This window comes from Simochromis diagramma, unplaced genomic scaffold (assembly GCF_900408965.1).
Source record: "Simochromis diagramma unplaced genomic scaffold, fSimDia1.1 OVJJ01000816.1, whole genome shotgun sequence".
Lineage (NCBI taxonomy): Eukaryota > Metazoa > Chordata > Actinopteri > Cichliformes > Cichlidae > Simochromis > Simochromis diagramma.
Window position 1 is genome coordinate 291,739 of NW_024386908.1, and position 14,162 is coordinate 305,900.

A 14,162-nucleotide genomic window follows, 5' to 3' on the forward strand; every position below is an offset into this window, starting at 1 on the left:
ATGGTGGAAACCTGAAATTAAGACAGAGAAGGCTAGAGGTAAGACATGACCATTACTGAATATGAAAAATAATAAATGACAGATTTAGTGATATTTTCATAAACTATTTATTTACCACATCAATAAACAGCATGGCAGGGCAAAATATTTTTTCTAACATGGCAACCTTTTAAAAGTGAAAGGAGACAGAAAGACAGCTGAAAAAGAATAAAACTTAATTGACTTTTTGATGGCATTTTACACAAAGTACTGGTACAGAATCTAGAAAATGTGGGAAAATACTGGCGTCATGTACAGTACTTTCTTCTGAAGAAATTATGTTGGGACCCTGAAAAAAACTTACTATGTACAATAATGGATTTCTATAAATTTGACATCAGATGAAAATTTTGGTTGTAAGATTCGGATAATTATTTGTTAAAAGCTAGAAATTTTAAATGAGAATAAGAAAGAAAAGTATTTCTTTGTGCCCCCCTCTCCCTGTTAATGCTCTACCTGGCAAAACGTTGCTAGACCCGTCCCTGCACAGTTACCAGCTTTCAGCTACTTAGAAAAGGATCCTGGTGTTATTTGTCTCTCAGAAACAGTTCATAACTTCCCTTCAACTCATTCATGTCACCTAAAAGGTAAACCTGTTTCTCCATCACAGCTCTGATGATTCAGTAAGGACATCTCCTGGTTTCATCTTCATGTTTCCCTCTCACCACATATCCAAACCGATATCATGACCAGCAGCTTTTATGGCCGTGGCTCCAACAAACATCAGCTGATACTAGAAAGTAATATTAAATAAATTCTAACAACCGCTTATCAAGTTCGAAGGCGCTGCTGCTGTTTAACGCGACCTCCGCTAGTTTCCTCTTTCTGGTGCAAAGCAGGGAGATAAACAAGCAAGAGAGACGGGACTTGTGGCAGAAACGCCACTGATCATTGATCAGTTTCATGATTGAAGTAGCAGCAGGAGAAGGAGGGGGGAGAATGAGAGCAGAAGAGGCAGCTGACAGCGTAAAGACACAGAATAACTCCAGCTTTTTGTCTTTTTTTTTATTGTAGCCTAAGTACAGGACAAATCCAACTCTACTAACTAACCATATGAATAAAATAAAGTTCACCAGTAACATCATAGCACCCACCCAACTGTATAGAAACTCCGTCATGCTAGCTAGTACACAGTACGAGTTATTGTAACTGACTGTAAAAAGTTAGCACAACGAAAATAAACTCCACCTAAACTTGGTTTATATCTGACCCAGATAGACTGCAGGTCATAACTTCTTACCTGAAGCTCATTTCACCTGACAGTTGGACCGGAAGCCGCCTTGGGTCTCTCCACCTCCGCCTCCCCTTTCCCCCATCCACCTGCTGGCCTCCACCACTTGCTAATTTTACTGTATCTGTGAAAGCTCCACCATAGCCACTACCAAACAATTGAGTTATTTTTACATGCCTGCCAGCATCTGTCCAATCCGCCACCTTACACTGTTTACACGGTTACGAAAAAAAGACAACAACAACAAAACATCGGCCCACCGGGCAAATGCCTGGTATGCCCGATGGCCAGTCCAACTATGGTTCTGGCTGATCGGAGCTGGCTTGGCCCTGACTTATCGAAGAATTAAGAAAGCGGAACCGGCTGTTCAAACCCCCACAAGGCTGCCCACTGGGATTGGAACAATGGGAAGAGGCGTGAGTTTCTCAAAATGGGCTCATTGAGTGCAGCACGGATAAGATCTTGGAGAGGCTACGGCTGCCATGAATACTCAAAATAATATCTCTGAGTGCAAATTGGATCACATCTTTGAGCAGCTCACTGTGGTCGTGAGTTCTCAGAATCGGCTCTTTGAGCACAAGAATGACAACATCACAGAGTGCAAGTTTGATAACATCATGGGGAAGCTCACGGCTCTCCAACGGGAGATTGAGAGACCAGTGTTGGACTGTTAGAACTGCTTTGAAATTCATATGAGCTGTTTGCACTAAAGTAAAAACCACCATCACTTCATGCGGATACCCTTTCGGCGCCAGCTGCGGTCTCAAGGCTGGAGCTGAACAACAACACCCTGATAACGACTGTGTTTAGTCTGTTCCTTCCCATTCATGCAAGGCCACCTGGATTGGCTGGAAGACTGTTTACTTAGCCTAGCAGGGCGAAGGGCACTGTCTCAGCTGAACTCTGGACACACACACACACATACATATACACTGATATGCACACACCCATCCCCCCTCCCTTTCCAAACGCCTTCGATGCTTGTTCCCTCCTGGGGCAGCCCGTTCTCACTCCCGAGGCGTAACATGTCGACGTTTTGTCACGTCCCGCGGCGTTCCTGAGGAACGCGAAAGGAGACCTTCGGCGTTCTTATGGTACGCGGCGGGTTATGGCTGGAATCCAGTGCAATGACGCTCCCGCGGTAATAGACGTTCCAGCCCTGTATTCCAGCCCTAAACCTAACCTTATCCCTAGCCCTAACCATAACCTTATTCCTGATCTTAACCAGGACTATAATGATGTTAAATAGCGTGTTTCTAAGCGATTTGAAGAAAAAGAGCGAACACGTGTAGATGGAGTCCAGACGGTTCTCATATTTCCTCTTTTTTCCGAGGTCGTCATTTAGGAACGTGGTGGGTAGCCGAAAACGTAATATGTTGACGATTGGTCACCTAGCGTAAAATGTTACGCTTTGGGAGTGAGAACGTGTTGCCTGGGGAACACGGCGGGTCTGAGCCCGCACTGGAATGGTAGCGCTGGGCAGGATGGCTGCTGTGTTTGCTACGGATTACTCCTCACCCCCCACCCGACCCTGTGGCTTGTCACGTGCTCCATAATGTTGTGCTGTGGACATTTATGTGCTTTTCTGTGCAGAGGAGTTTGTTTCTTGTTCTCATGCTGTCCTCCCAGGAGCCCAGCATGAGTAGAGGTCTCTGTTTTTCCTCTTGTTCTTTCCCATTGTAGTGTATATTTCAGTGTTTTTTTTTCTGTAACGCTACCGATCTCCGACCTATATCCCCATGTGATGTCTGTGTTTTGTGTGTAAGGTCGGGGGGGGGTGTGTTCCTATTTCACTGCAGGGCAACCTGCACGTGGCAAATAAAGCCTTGATTGATTGATTGACAAATGACTAAACCATGACAAACACTAAAACAAAGAATACCCGTAAATCAGAAGACACATAGACACAGGGTCCCCAGACCCAGGACCATGACAGTTGTGTTTTTCAAAGACACACCCCATATACAGGGTGGGCCATTTATATGGATACACCGTAATAACATGGGAATGGTTGGTGATATTAAAGTCCTGTTTGTGGCACATTAGTATATGTGAGGGGGCAAACTCCTCAAGATGGGTGGTGACCATGGTGGCCATTTAGAAGTCGGCCATCTTGGATACAGCTTTTGTTTTTTCAATAGGAAGAGGGCCATGTGACACTTATTGGTAATGTCACAAGAAAAACAATGGTGTGCTTGTTTTCAACGTAACTTTATTCTTTCATGAGTTATTTACAAGTTTCTGACCACTTATAAAATGTGTTCAATGTGCTGCCCATTGTGTTGGATTGTCAATGCAACCCTCTTCTCCCACTCTTCACACACTGCAGAAGAAATGCCAGCACAGGCATCCAGTATCCGTAGTTTCAGTTATAAAGGGCCCACCCTGTACAATGAAAAAAGAAGTGGGCCCAGAATGTGCCCTGGAGGCACTCCACAAGTGAGAGGTGCTGTTATAGAAGAACAATCTCCCACATGTAAAGAGAAACTTCTAGCTGTTGATATGATTTAAACCAAGTCAGAACTGTGCCTTTGAGTCTGTCTTTATGTTCTAGATGGGATAGAAGGATCTTATGGTCCACAGTGTCAAAAGCAGCAGACAGGTCTAGAAGCACCAAAACTCCATGGCTTTTGATATATCCTTTGGACATATGAGAGCAAATTGGCCACGTTTGATAATGCACAGAGGCCACATGGACAAAATTGTAACAGGACAATGAGCAAGCACAGCAGCAAATCTACCACAGAATAGCTGAAAAAGAAAGCATCAAGGTTCTGCAATGCCTCTAGGTCTGTGCATCGTAGCAGTCTAGAAAGATGGCAGAAAAGTGCATTGCGGTCATTTTGAAAAGGTAAGATAACATCTATCTTATGCTGTTTAAGTGTAAATTGTGTGTTTATTTTCAGTGATATCAGTTCACATGTGTTTTTTGTTTTATAATCAGACTGTTTATGCAATGTTAATGAGCTAGAGGACAGCTACAAGTACCTGGGGATCCCACAGACAAATGGGAACCATGAAGAGGCCGCTAGGAAAGCTGCAACCACCAAGTACCTGCAGAGGGTCAGGCAAGTCCTGAGGAGTCAGCTGAACGGTAAGAACAAGATCCGGGCTATCAACATCTACGCCCTGCCCGTGATCAGGCTGGGATAATAAGCTGGCCAAAGGAGGAGATAGAGGCCACTGACATCAAGACAAGAAAGCTCCTGACCATGCATGGAGGGTTTCACCCCAAGTCCAGCACCCTGAGGCTGTACGCTAAGTGGAAGGAAGGGGGCCAGGGACTAGTGAGTGTCAACGCCAATATCCAGGATGAGATGATGAGATATTGATGAGATAGCCTTTATTTGTCAGTTGCAGGTCTTTTGCCCACAACCGAGATGACAGACCTTGCCGACCGTACATACAATACACAAACATCACATTGGGGAGACAGGTCAGGCTGTAGCTGCCCACTTGGAATTACCACTCGTGACGCAGAGAGCTTGGACTGATGCAACTTTATTCTCTCCTCTTTTAACCACCGACAATATGGCACCGTGAAAACTATAAAGATGCACAAACAAATACCATTAAACATTTACGTAAAAAGTGCAGAAATGTTCACATTTTACCATAGAAAATGATTTTGATTAACTCAAATAGTGACATTGACATAAATCAATAGTTTTAAACTACTTATGTTACAGCATTTAATAAAATGAATTAACAACAACCTTTCTGTCTCTTAAATACATAAACAATCATTTGCAATCATTAACCAACCTCTTTCTGCTTCCAAGGGTGCTAATCATGCTGAATCAGCTAGCCAACCTCCTCCATGCGCATCTCTTAGCCAGTCTTTCCACACCACAAACAAATGACATGCATATACAATAAAAAACGAATTCAACCACATTGAGTAAACTTTCAAAGTTATAGCATGTGACAGATACATAAAACACATAGTTTTGCATGAGTACCCTCAAAAACAAACGCTTTTACTCACTCCGAAGCAACGTGTTTGCGTCGCCTCACCGAGAACAGAACAGGAAGTCTGACACAATAAAAGAGGAAGTGCTAAGGTACTCTTCAAAATAAAAGCGCAAAGTAAAGTGGCTTTGCCGGCATTTACACAGGCTAGGTAGCGAGGAAAATCCTGCTCCTCACATACAACGTCTTAAATAATCAGGCCCCATCTTATCTTAATGACCTTGTAGTACCATATCACCCTATTAGAGCACTTCGCTCTCGCTCTGCAGGCCTACTTGTTGTTCCTAGAGTATTTAAAAGTAGAATGGGAGGCAGAGCCTTCAGTTTTCAGGCCCCTCTTCTGTGGAACCAGCTTCCAGTTTGGATTCAGGAGACAGACACTATCTCTACTTTTAAGATTAGGCTTCAAACTTTCCTTTTTGCTAAAGCATATAGTTAGGGCCTGGACCAGGTGACCCTGAATCCTCCCTTAGTTATGCTGCAATAGACGTAGGCTGCCGGGGATTCCCATGATGCATTGAGTTTTTCCTTTCCAGTCACCTTTCTCACTCACTATGTGTTAATAGACCTTTCTGCATTGAATCATATCTGTTATTAACCTCTGTCTCTCTTCCACAGCATGTCTTTATCCTGTCTTCCTTCTCTCACCCCAACCGGTCGCAGCAGATGGCCGCCCCTCCCTGAGCCTGGTTCTGCCGGAGGTTTCTTCCTGTTAAAAGGGAGTTTTTCCTTCCCACTGTCGCCAAAGTGCTTGCTCATAGGGGGGTCATATGATTGTTGGGTTTTTCTCTGTATCTATGAAGCGCCTTGAGGCGACTTATGTTGTGATTTGGCGCTATATAAATAAAATTGAATTGAATTGAATTGAATTGAAAAAAACATCGAAATGTGTAACACAGAAGGATAATACAGGAATGCACAGATATCAACACACCATAGCACAATAAACACAGACAGCAACATGGGAAAGAGCTCCAGTGTGTACATCTGATCTGGGACCGCTGCAATCTTTCGACTGCGCCTCCAACTGACCCGATGTCCACATCAGAGGGGAGGTAAGGCAACGAACATCCAAAAATACATCAGTAAGATGGCTCCAACCAACCGTGTACTGAATACCTCAGGCAGCAGAAACCCAAGTAAGAGGAGTAAGAGGAGGAAGGATCATGGAAGGACAGGCCCCTGCATGGTATGTACCACCCATAGCTGGACTGGCCATTGGGCATACCAGGTATTTGCCCGGTGGGCCGCTGGCGATTTTTTGTTTTTATGGGCCGATGGATTTTTTTTTTTTTTTTTTTTTTTTTTTTTTAGGAAGGGTATATATAACTAGAAAGCGAAAATTTCTGAAGAAATTTTAAGTGTGCCTATGCCGCCGCTAATCAGTATAGTTTGCCATTCAAACGGCTACAGAGAGCAAAACTCAGCAGAGCAGCCATTCTCCACCATGAACTATGATAAAACCAAACACCGCTCGCACCTCACAGATGACAGCTTACGGTTTTGTGTAAAGATGAGGTGACTTCGTACAGCCCCGATTTGTAGACGCTGTGCGCAGAGGTTCATAAGCAGACCCGACAATGTTTGCATGAACACGCTTTGAAGCATTACGTTATGGACCACTTTTCATATAGTTGCTGTACCCACACAGCTGGCTGTAGCTTTTCATCTCACAGCCCGACACATACAAAAAAGCAAAAAGCAAAGAGAGAGCACAGACTTTACACCTGAGAGGCGTGATTGCAGATGCCCCTGAGGTGGGTCCACCTCCCCTGCAGCGGCACTGCAGACCACGCCCTGCCACACACATCAAACACGTAAAATAAATATTTATGCACTTTTGCATTCACTTTTTGTTTTTTGTTATTTTTACACAGTGTTCTGAATGATTAACAATGGTCTACAGCAGGGGTGTCAAACTCAAATACACAGTGGGCCAAAATTCAAAACTGGAACAAAGTCGCGGGCTAACATTAATATTTATTGAAAAAAAAAATCTTCCCCCAGATATAAGAATGAATCTTTTCTTATGGACTCAAACACGTTTTGCTGGAAAACTGAATATGGAACAAGCAAAGCTTAATACTAAACAATATATATATTAGCTGTATAATACCAGTAGGCCAGCTCTAATAGTAATTTGGTATGGCTTCGCAGACCAAATGTAATTAGGCTGCGGGCCAAATTTGGCCCACGGGCCAGAGTTTGACACCTATGGTCTACAGCCAATCTTGTGTATTATTTTACAAACTTTGGTTGTAAGATTCAGATAACTATTTAATAAAAGCTAAATATTTTATATGAGAGTAAGAAAGAAAAGTATATCTTTGTGTCCCCCTCTCCCTGTTAATGCCCTACCTGGCCCCAGGTAGTTCAATTCAACCAGGCGTTCAATTTGTGGCTCGGACCGTGCTATGATGTTTCTTCGGGCTACGAAGTGAGCATCCAACCTCCTTTTAACGGTCTCATAATCGCTTGCCTCTTCGGGAGTCAGGTGCAGGGATACCAATATTTCCTCTGCCTCCTCGCCCATAGTGTAGATAAGGGCGTTCACTTGATTTTCGTCCGCTTGCGGGGTGACTTGAAACTGACTCATGACGTCTCTTTTCGCGCAGCTCCTCTCTGGCCGACCTTTAACCTGGCACCGACGCCGAAACCTTACACTTATGCCCAACTAACGTTTCCAGTTGTCTTCTGACACCATGTTCCGTTATTTGAGGTTATGGATGTTATTTGACTGGAGGCATAACTGACAGACACACGAGACGCGCCATTACTCCAATGAGTGTCCTGTATTATTTTTCATCCCCCCCCACAACCCTTCTCACCCTGGACACAGTCTGTTTGACCTGCTCCCCTCAGGCAGGAGGCTCCGGTCCATTCGCACCAGAACCTCTCGCCATAAGAAAAAAAAAAAAAAAAAAAAAAAAAAAAAAAAAGAACAGTTTCTTCCCCTCTGCTGTTGGACACATGAACAATAACCACATGACTGTCCCCGCCACTAACACATGACCCTACGCTGTGTCACTGCATCATTTCATGTTTGGCACCGATCACCACCTGCACTCATGTATATATCTTTCTACGTAGCACTCATAAGTCTTATTCTCATGTATATATCTCATGTATATCTCATGCACATATCTTTCTTTCTACATAGCACTTTAATTCTTATTGTTTGCACTGAAGCACCGCAGCAATTTCCTAATGTTGTAAACCTCAACATCTGGCAATAAACCCCATTCTGATTCTGATTCTGATTCTGAACAACAACCCAGCAGAAACGTTCCTACCGTTTAACATTTAGCTGATACTACAAGTAACAGCGCCCACAGCTGTATAGAAACTCCGTCGTGCTAGCTAGCACGCAGTACGAGTTATCGTTAGCCACCACCGGTCGATCGGCGGCGAGCGATCGTGGTTGAAAGGAGAGACGCCTTACTGAAAAGGTGTTTTTTAGCGAAGGGTCGCTAGCCGGCGGCTAGCTAGCCGGCTAGAAGCAACATCGTGAGAAATCTCTTGCTAATATGGGATGTTTTGACAAAACGAGCAGATATTTAACGTTTACACACCTACATTCTCACCTGAAAATATCTTAAAAGTTTACTTTGTGACCTAGAAACACGAATAAGAGGAATATGTTAAACCAAGTGGCAGACGCCATTGTTTGACTCTGGGATATGGAGTTTGCTAAGTTTCAAAGTATCCAAATACGGGGACATACCACTAGAGTGAGCCAACACACCACAAATTAAGTGAGTGAGCAAACACACCACAAAGTAAGTTAAGTTTCACTTTCATTCGTTCCCATTCATTCCAATGGGCAAAAACTTGCATTAAAATATTCATATTTAAAAAACTATAGAAGTAACAAACACCAAAAGTCATAGCACACCATTCCTGATCCAGCCGCACAAAATGATATAACATATATGAAGCTTGTGTCAAAACTGTGGGATGAGTTACGCGCGAAAATTTCAGGCTGAAAAAGGAAAATAATAATAACTAGAAAAATTTGCATTTCCTGCGAAAATGCTGTGTGGATGCCTTAACGTTGAAGATGTCTGCTGAAAAAAAGCAGAAAAAACAAAAAACATTGCCTTGAGCAGGATTCGAACCTGGCCCTTCTGGTCCAAAGGCAGCGACTCACCGCACTGCACCAAATTCATTCGCATAGAGAAGAGGTGAAGAGACTGACAATTCTGGTGAAATCAGCAGAAGCTGCTTAGAATTGTGCTGATAAGAGGTGAAAAGGCTAAACATTTGGCAGAAAAGAGGTGAATCAGAAGAAGTTCTGCTGAAAAGAGGTAAAGAAGCAAAAAGATTAGCTGAAAAGAAGTGTAGAAGCAGAAGTGCTTGCTCAAGATGACTGTATGTGTAATGACACACTGGAGAGTGTCAAGAAAGCAGAGCGCATGCAAGCAGGGAACATGTGTAGCAACTGTCACAGGTAGGATTCGAACCTCTGCCACCAGGTCTCACGGCAGCTGCCCTACCCTCTGAACCAAATGAGTTCTGGTCACAAGCAAAGATATGATGAGAGGGAAAATGTGCACTGTGGAGCAGAAGCTCAAATTAGCAGAAAAGAGGTGAAGAGGAAGAACTTTGTTGTGAAGTGAGGTAAAGAAACTGAAATTTGTGCTTAAAACAAGTGAAAAAGCTGAACTCTGAAATCCTGCTAAAACAGCAGAAGAGGCTGATATTTTTCAGCTACTCATTGAGCCAAACTGGTTCTCACGTAACTGAAAAAAGGTGGAAAAGCTTAAAATTCTAATGAAAACAGCAGAAGAGGCTGAGTGCACTGTGGAACAGAAGCTCAAATTAGCAGAAAAGAGGTGAAAACAGCAGAAGAGGGTGAGATTTGTGCTGATAAGAGGTGAAAATGCCGAACCAATCAGAGGTACTGCTTCTGTCTGCTTCATCAGGCTGTGTACTTGTATGTATTTCTGCCACATACTGTTAACAAGAATCTGAGGTCCATATTAGAAAAGCTGGTAAAATCATAAAACTTTGCAGAAATGTAATACATTATCAATATGAATTACCGGTCTGTGATAGTGTATAAATTTGTAGTTAAAAAAAACATGTTGACCAAGGTGGAATCGAACCCAGGACCTTTGGTCTGAAGAGCCGTGTCATTATCAATCGCGCCACCTGAAAAGGGAGCGGGGCGCCTTAAAAACCAGGGTGATCAGCAGTCAGAATTTGATCGCGGTGAGCGGTGAAAAACGCCGTTTTTTTGAGTTACAAAACGTCGTGTAACTCAAAAACTAGGTGGGATAGAAGCATAATTCTTGCACTGGGTGAATCAGCGGACTTTGGTGTACTTTGACTGCGATTTACATAGCTCTTTGTATCTCTGTCGCGGAGATATGACGAGAGAAGAAACGGCTTCATTTTTGGAGTTTACTAAGGCACTACCCAAAAGGCGCCACAAGAGGGCACTCCAACACAAGAGATGACCTATTTACACTGTAAACAGCCCCTACTAAGCCACTACATAACACAGTGATATTACAGCTATACAAATTCACACAAATACTATGATTTGGCAGAAATACTATGACTGAGTAGTAATACTATAACATAACAGATTTCCTAAAAAAAACTATGAAATTGCAGTAATTCTATGACTTGGCAGAGATACTACGTTTTAGCACAAATACTATAACAACGCAGAAATACTATGACTTAGTAGTAATACTATAACATAACAGTTCAATGTTCTTGCACAAATACCACAATATGGCAGAAATACTATGTTTTAGCAGAAATACTGTGATTTGGTATAAATACTACGATTTGGCACACATACTATATTCCGCAGATACTCTATAACATAACAGATATTCTACGACTTAGTAGTAATACTACAACATAACAGAATTATTAATTGGGCAAAAATATCACGATTTGGCAAAAATACTATGATTGGGTACAAATACTATGATTTGGCAATAATACTGCATTTTAACAACAACTACTGAGATTTGATTGAAATACCATGATTTAGAAGAAATACTATGACTCCATACAAATACGATGCTTTGGCACAAATACTATGATTTGGCACAAGTACTATCATTTAGTACAAATACTATGATTGGGCAGAAGTACAATGTTTCAGTACAAATACTATGATTTGGCAGGAATACTCTGATTTAGCAGAAATACTATGTTTTAACATAAATACTATCTTTTGGCAGAAAATCCTGCTAAAAAGGACTATTTCTGCTTTTTAGCAGAAATACTGTAATTTGGCATAAATACTATAATTTGGGATAAATACTATGATTTGGCACATATAATATATTCAGCACATATATTATAAAATAACAGAAATATTATGATTTGGCCTCAAAACCATGATTTCTGTAATATACTCACATATCTATATTATTGCTAATATATATTGTAATATATCTATATCACTAAAGCACTTCTGGATGGATGCAAACTGCATTTCGTTGCCCTGTACCTGTGCATGTGCAATGACAATAAAGTTAAATTCTATTCTATTCTATTCTATTCTATTTTGCAGAAATACCATGATTTTGCAAAAATACTATGAATTGGCAGAAATACTATGATTTAGCAGAAGTACTAAGATGTAGTAGAAGTACTTTGCTTTAGCAGAAATACTATGATTGAGGAGTAATACTTAAACATAGGAGAAATATTGATACACAGACACACATACACAGAGAGTAAGGGGAACAGGAGCTGTGGAGAGTCTGGGCTTGGTATATGTAGGTCAGTTGAATTAGCTGCACCTGCTGTAGTCAGCCCTTACACACGCAGACACAGAGAGAGGTGAGTTTTCTTCAGTGTATTTCTGACATTCAGGATTCCTCTCGAACAAATGGCCATAATTTCCTAACCGTAGAGGCTAGAACGGTCATTAAGGCATCGTTTTATTCAGAAGAGATGGGGGAATCTTCAGGTCTTCATAATTCAGAGATAAAACATAAATTATTAAAGATATATGACTTGTAATACACTGTAACTGAGTAGAGGCGAAGCAAAAACTGCCTTGACTTGCGCTCAAACAACCTTTGGTAACTCTAAATCTATATGGAGCATCAAGATCATTCTTTCACCGTAAGAAACAGCAGGATTTGGTGAACAGTCATGGAAATTTTCAGAGCTCTGTGGAAATCCATCAAAAAGATATGACGAGAGAAAAAAGTGGTTCATTTCCAGAATTTGAAATCTGATGAAATCTGAGCGAGGGACAAATTTCCTACCCTCAAACAAGTCCAACTCATTTCAGAACGGTAATAGGTGAGAAAGAAATTCTTGAATTGTGAGCGTCAGGAGTGTCTGAAGATATACGGGGACAAGCCTCATGTCTTAACTTTGCTTCGTTAAGGAGATATGACGATTTGAAAATGCCTCTCATTAGAGAAATCCAGCGGTGATTCTGAACAAACTCTCCATTGACTTTATATGGAGAGTTTTCTGACTTTGTGTTACTCTGAGGAGATTTGCAAAATATCTATGAGTCCCACAACAATGATAGTGACATTTTCTGAAAGCCAGCAAAAATACCTACGTTTTGATGTATAATTTGTGGGGCTTGAGTGGAAATTGAGCGAGTAGCAAGAAGTTATTTGGACAGGAAGAGAAAATTCACACAGTTTCACTGTCCCCTCTGAGTTAATTGCATAGCAACCATAGCAACGCATGTATTTTCTGAAAAATCACAATTTTGCCACTGAAGACTTAAAGAGAGATAAGATGAAAACGGTAGAAGATCTGAAAAAGCTGAATCACACAGGAATAGCCCAGTCATTTGAGAACGTTTTATAGTTTGAATGGAGTTTCTAGGTGAAAGTATGAGGCAGTAGTTAAGTTTCAAAGACAAGAAAGTTTTAGCAGAATTGTGGAAGTTTCCCATTCATTTCAATGGGACAAATTAAAGGAAAAAAGTGTAATATTTTAAAAAGTATAATAGTAATAAACACCAAAAGTCATAGCGCACATTAGCAGAAAGAGCAGAACAGTTTAGAGTTTGAACGGAGAAAATCGGCTGAAAACTGAGGGAGTAGTTAAGTGCCAAAAAGTGTACGGAAGCAACTAGAATAAAATAGTGGAATAAAGAATAAAGAGAAACAGGATCTCAATTGTGTGGATGCCTGAATAGGCATCCACACAATAATAAATCCGAGCAATAGTAATAAGTGTGCCTTTTGGCATAGGCACACTTAATGAAAGGTGTTGGATTGGCCAATTGGTCATGATCGACTCTGGGCTGGACCAATTACAGCCGAGGAGGCCGGATGCACCCTCCCCCTTGTTTAGCAATCACGTGATTTTCGCGCATTGCATGCCGGGAACTCGTGGCAAAACAATCCAAGTACCGCATCAAATGCAAGCATTTGCAGCACCGCAAAACATTCATTCTCTGGTTCCAATACCTTCTTGTTTTTTCTTTGCCGCACAAAAAAGGAATGTACAAAACAAAAAGAGAACAATGCCGGTCCGTACAAAGACAGACTCGACGAAAAGACAAAGAAAAGATACGAGGAAAAAAATCAAAGGAGTGAAAGGGTCAGACCCTTAGAGCACACAGAGTGGACAAAAGACGTTAGCGTGCTGCCCAACTTTCACCACGCTTAGATTTATAATTATACGGTTCTTGGAGTGAGTGCATACACTCATGAAGTTTAGTAACTTCAGGTCACTGCAACAAGCCCAGGTACAGTTTACCGACGGATGGGTGCAGGACCTGAAATGCACTGTGTAGAACGAAAGACCATCGTACGAACAAAGGTAAGTTTACCAGTCTCACAAATCGTCGTCATAAATACACATTCGTTAACCATTTATTAATAGGACCTTTGAGCTCAACAGTAATTAATTAGTAGTGGAAATAATTTCTGGTAGCATTACAGAAATGTAGCAGTGACAATAATAT

General features: G+C 41.6%; 1 long non-coding RNA gene across 1 annotated transcript; it reads left to right on the forward strand.

The window, feature by feature from the left end:
- Nucleotides 1–9,248: 9,248 nt before the first annotated feature.
- LOC120736105 lies at nt 9,249–10,981 on the forward strand. Its single transcript, XR_005696413.1, has 2 exons — nt 9,249–9,831; nt 10,078–10,981. It is a non-coding gene; the product is annotated as an uncharacterized LOC120736105 (long non-coding RNA).
- Nucleotides 10,982–14,162: the final 3,181 nt, after the last annotated feature.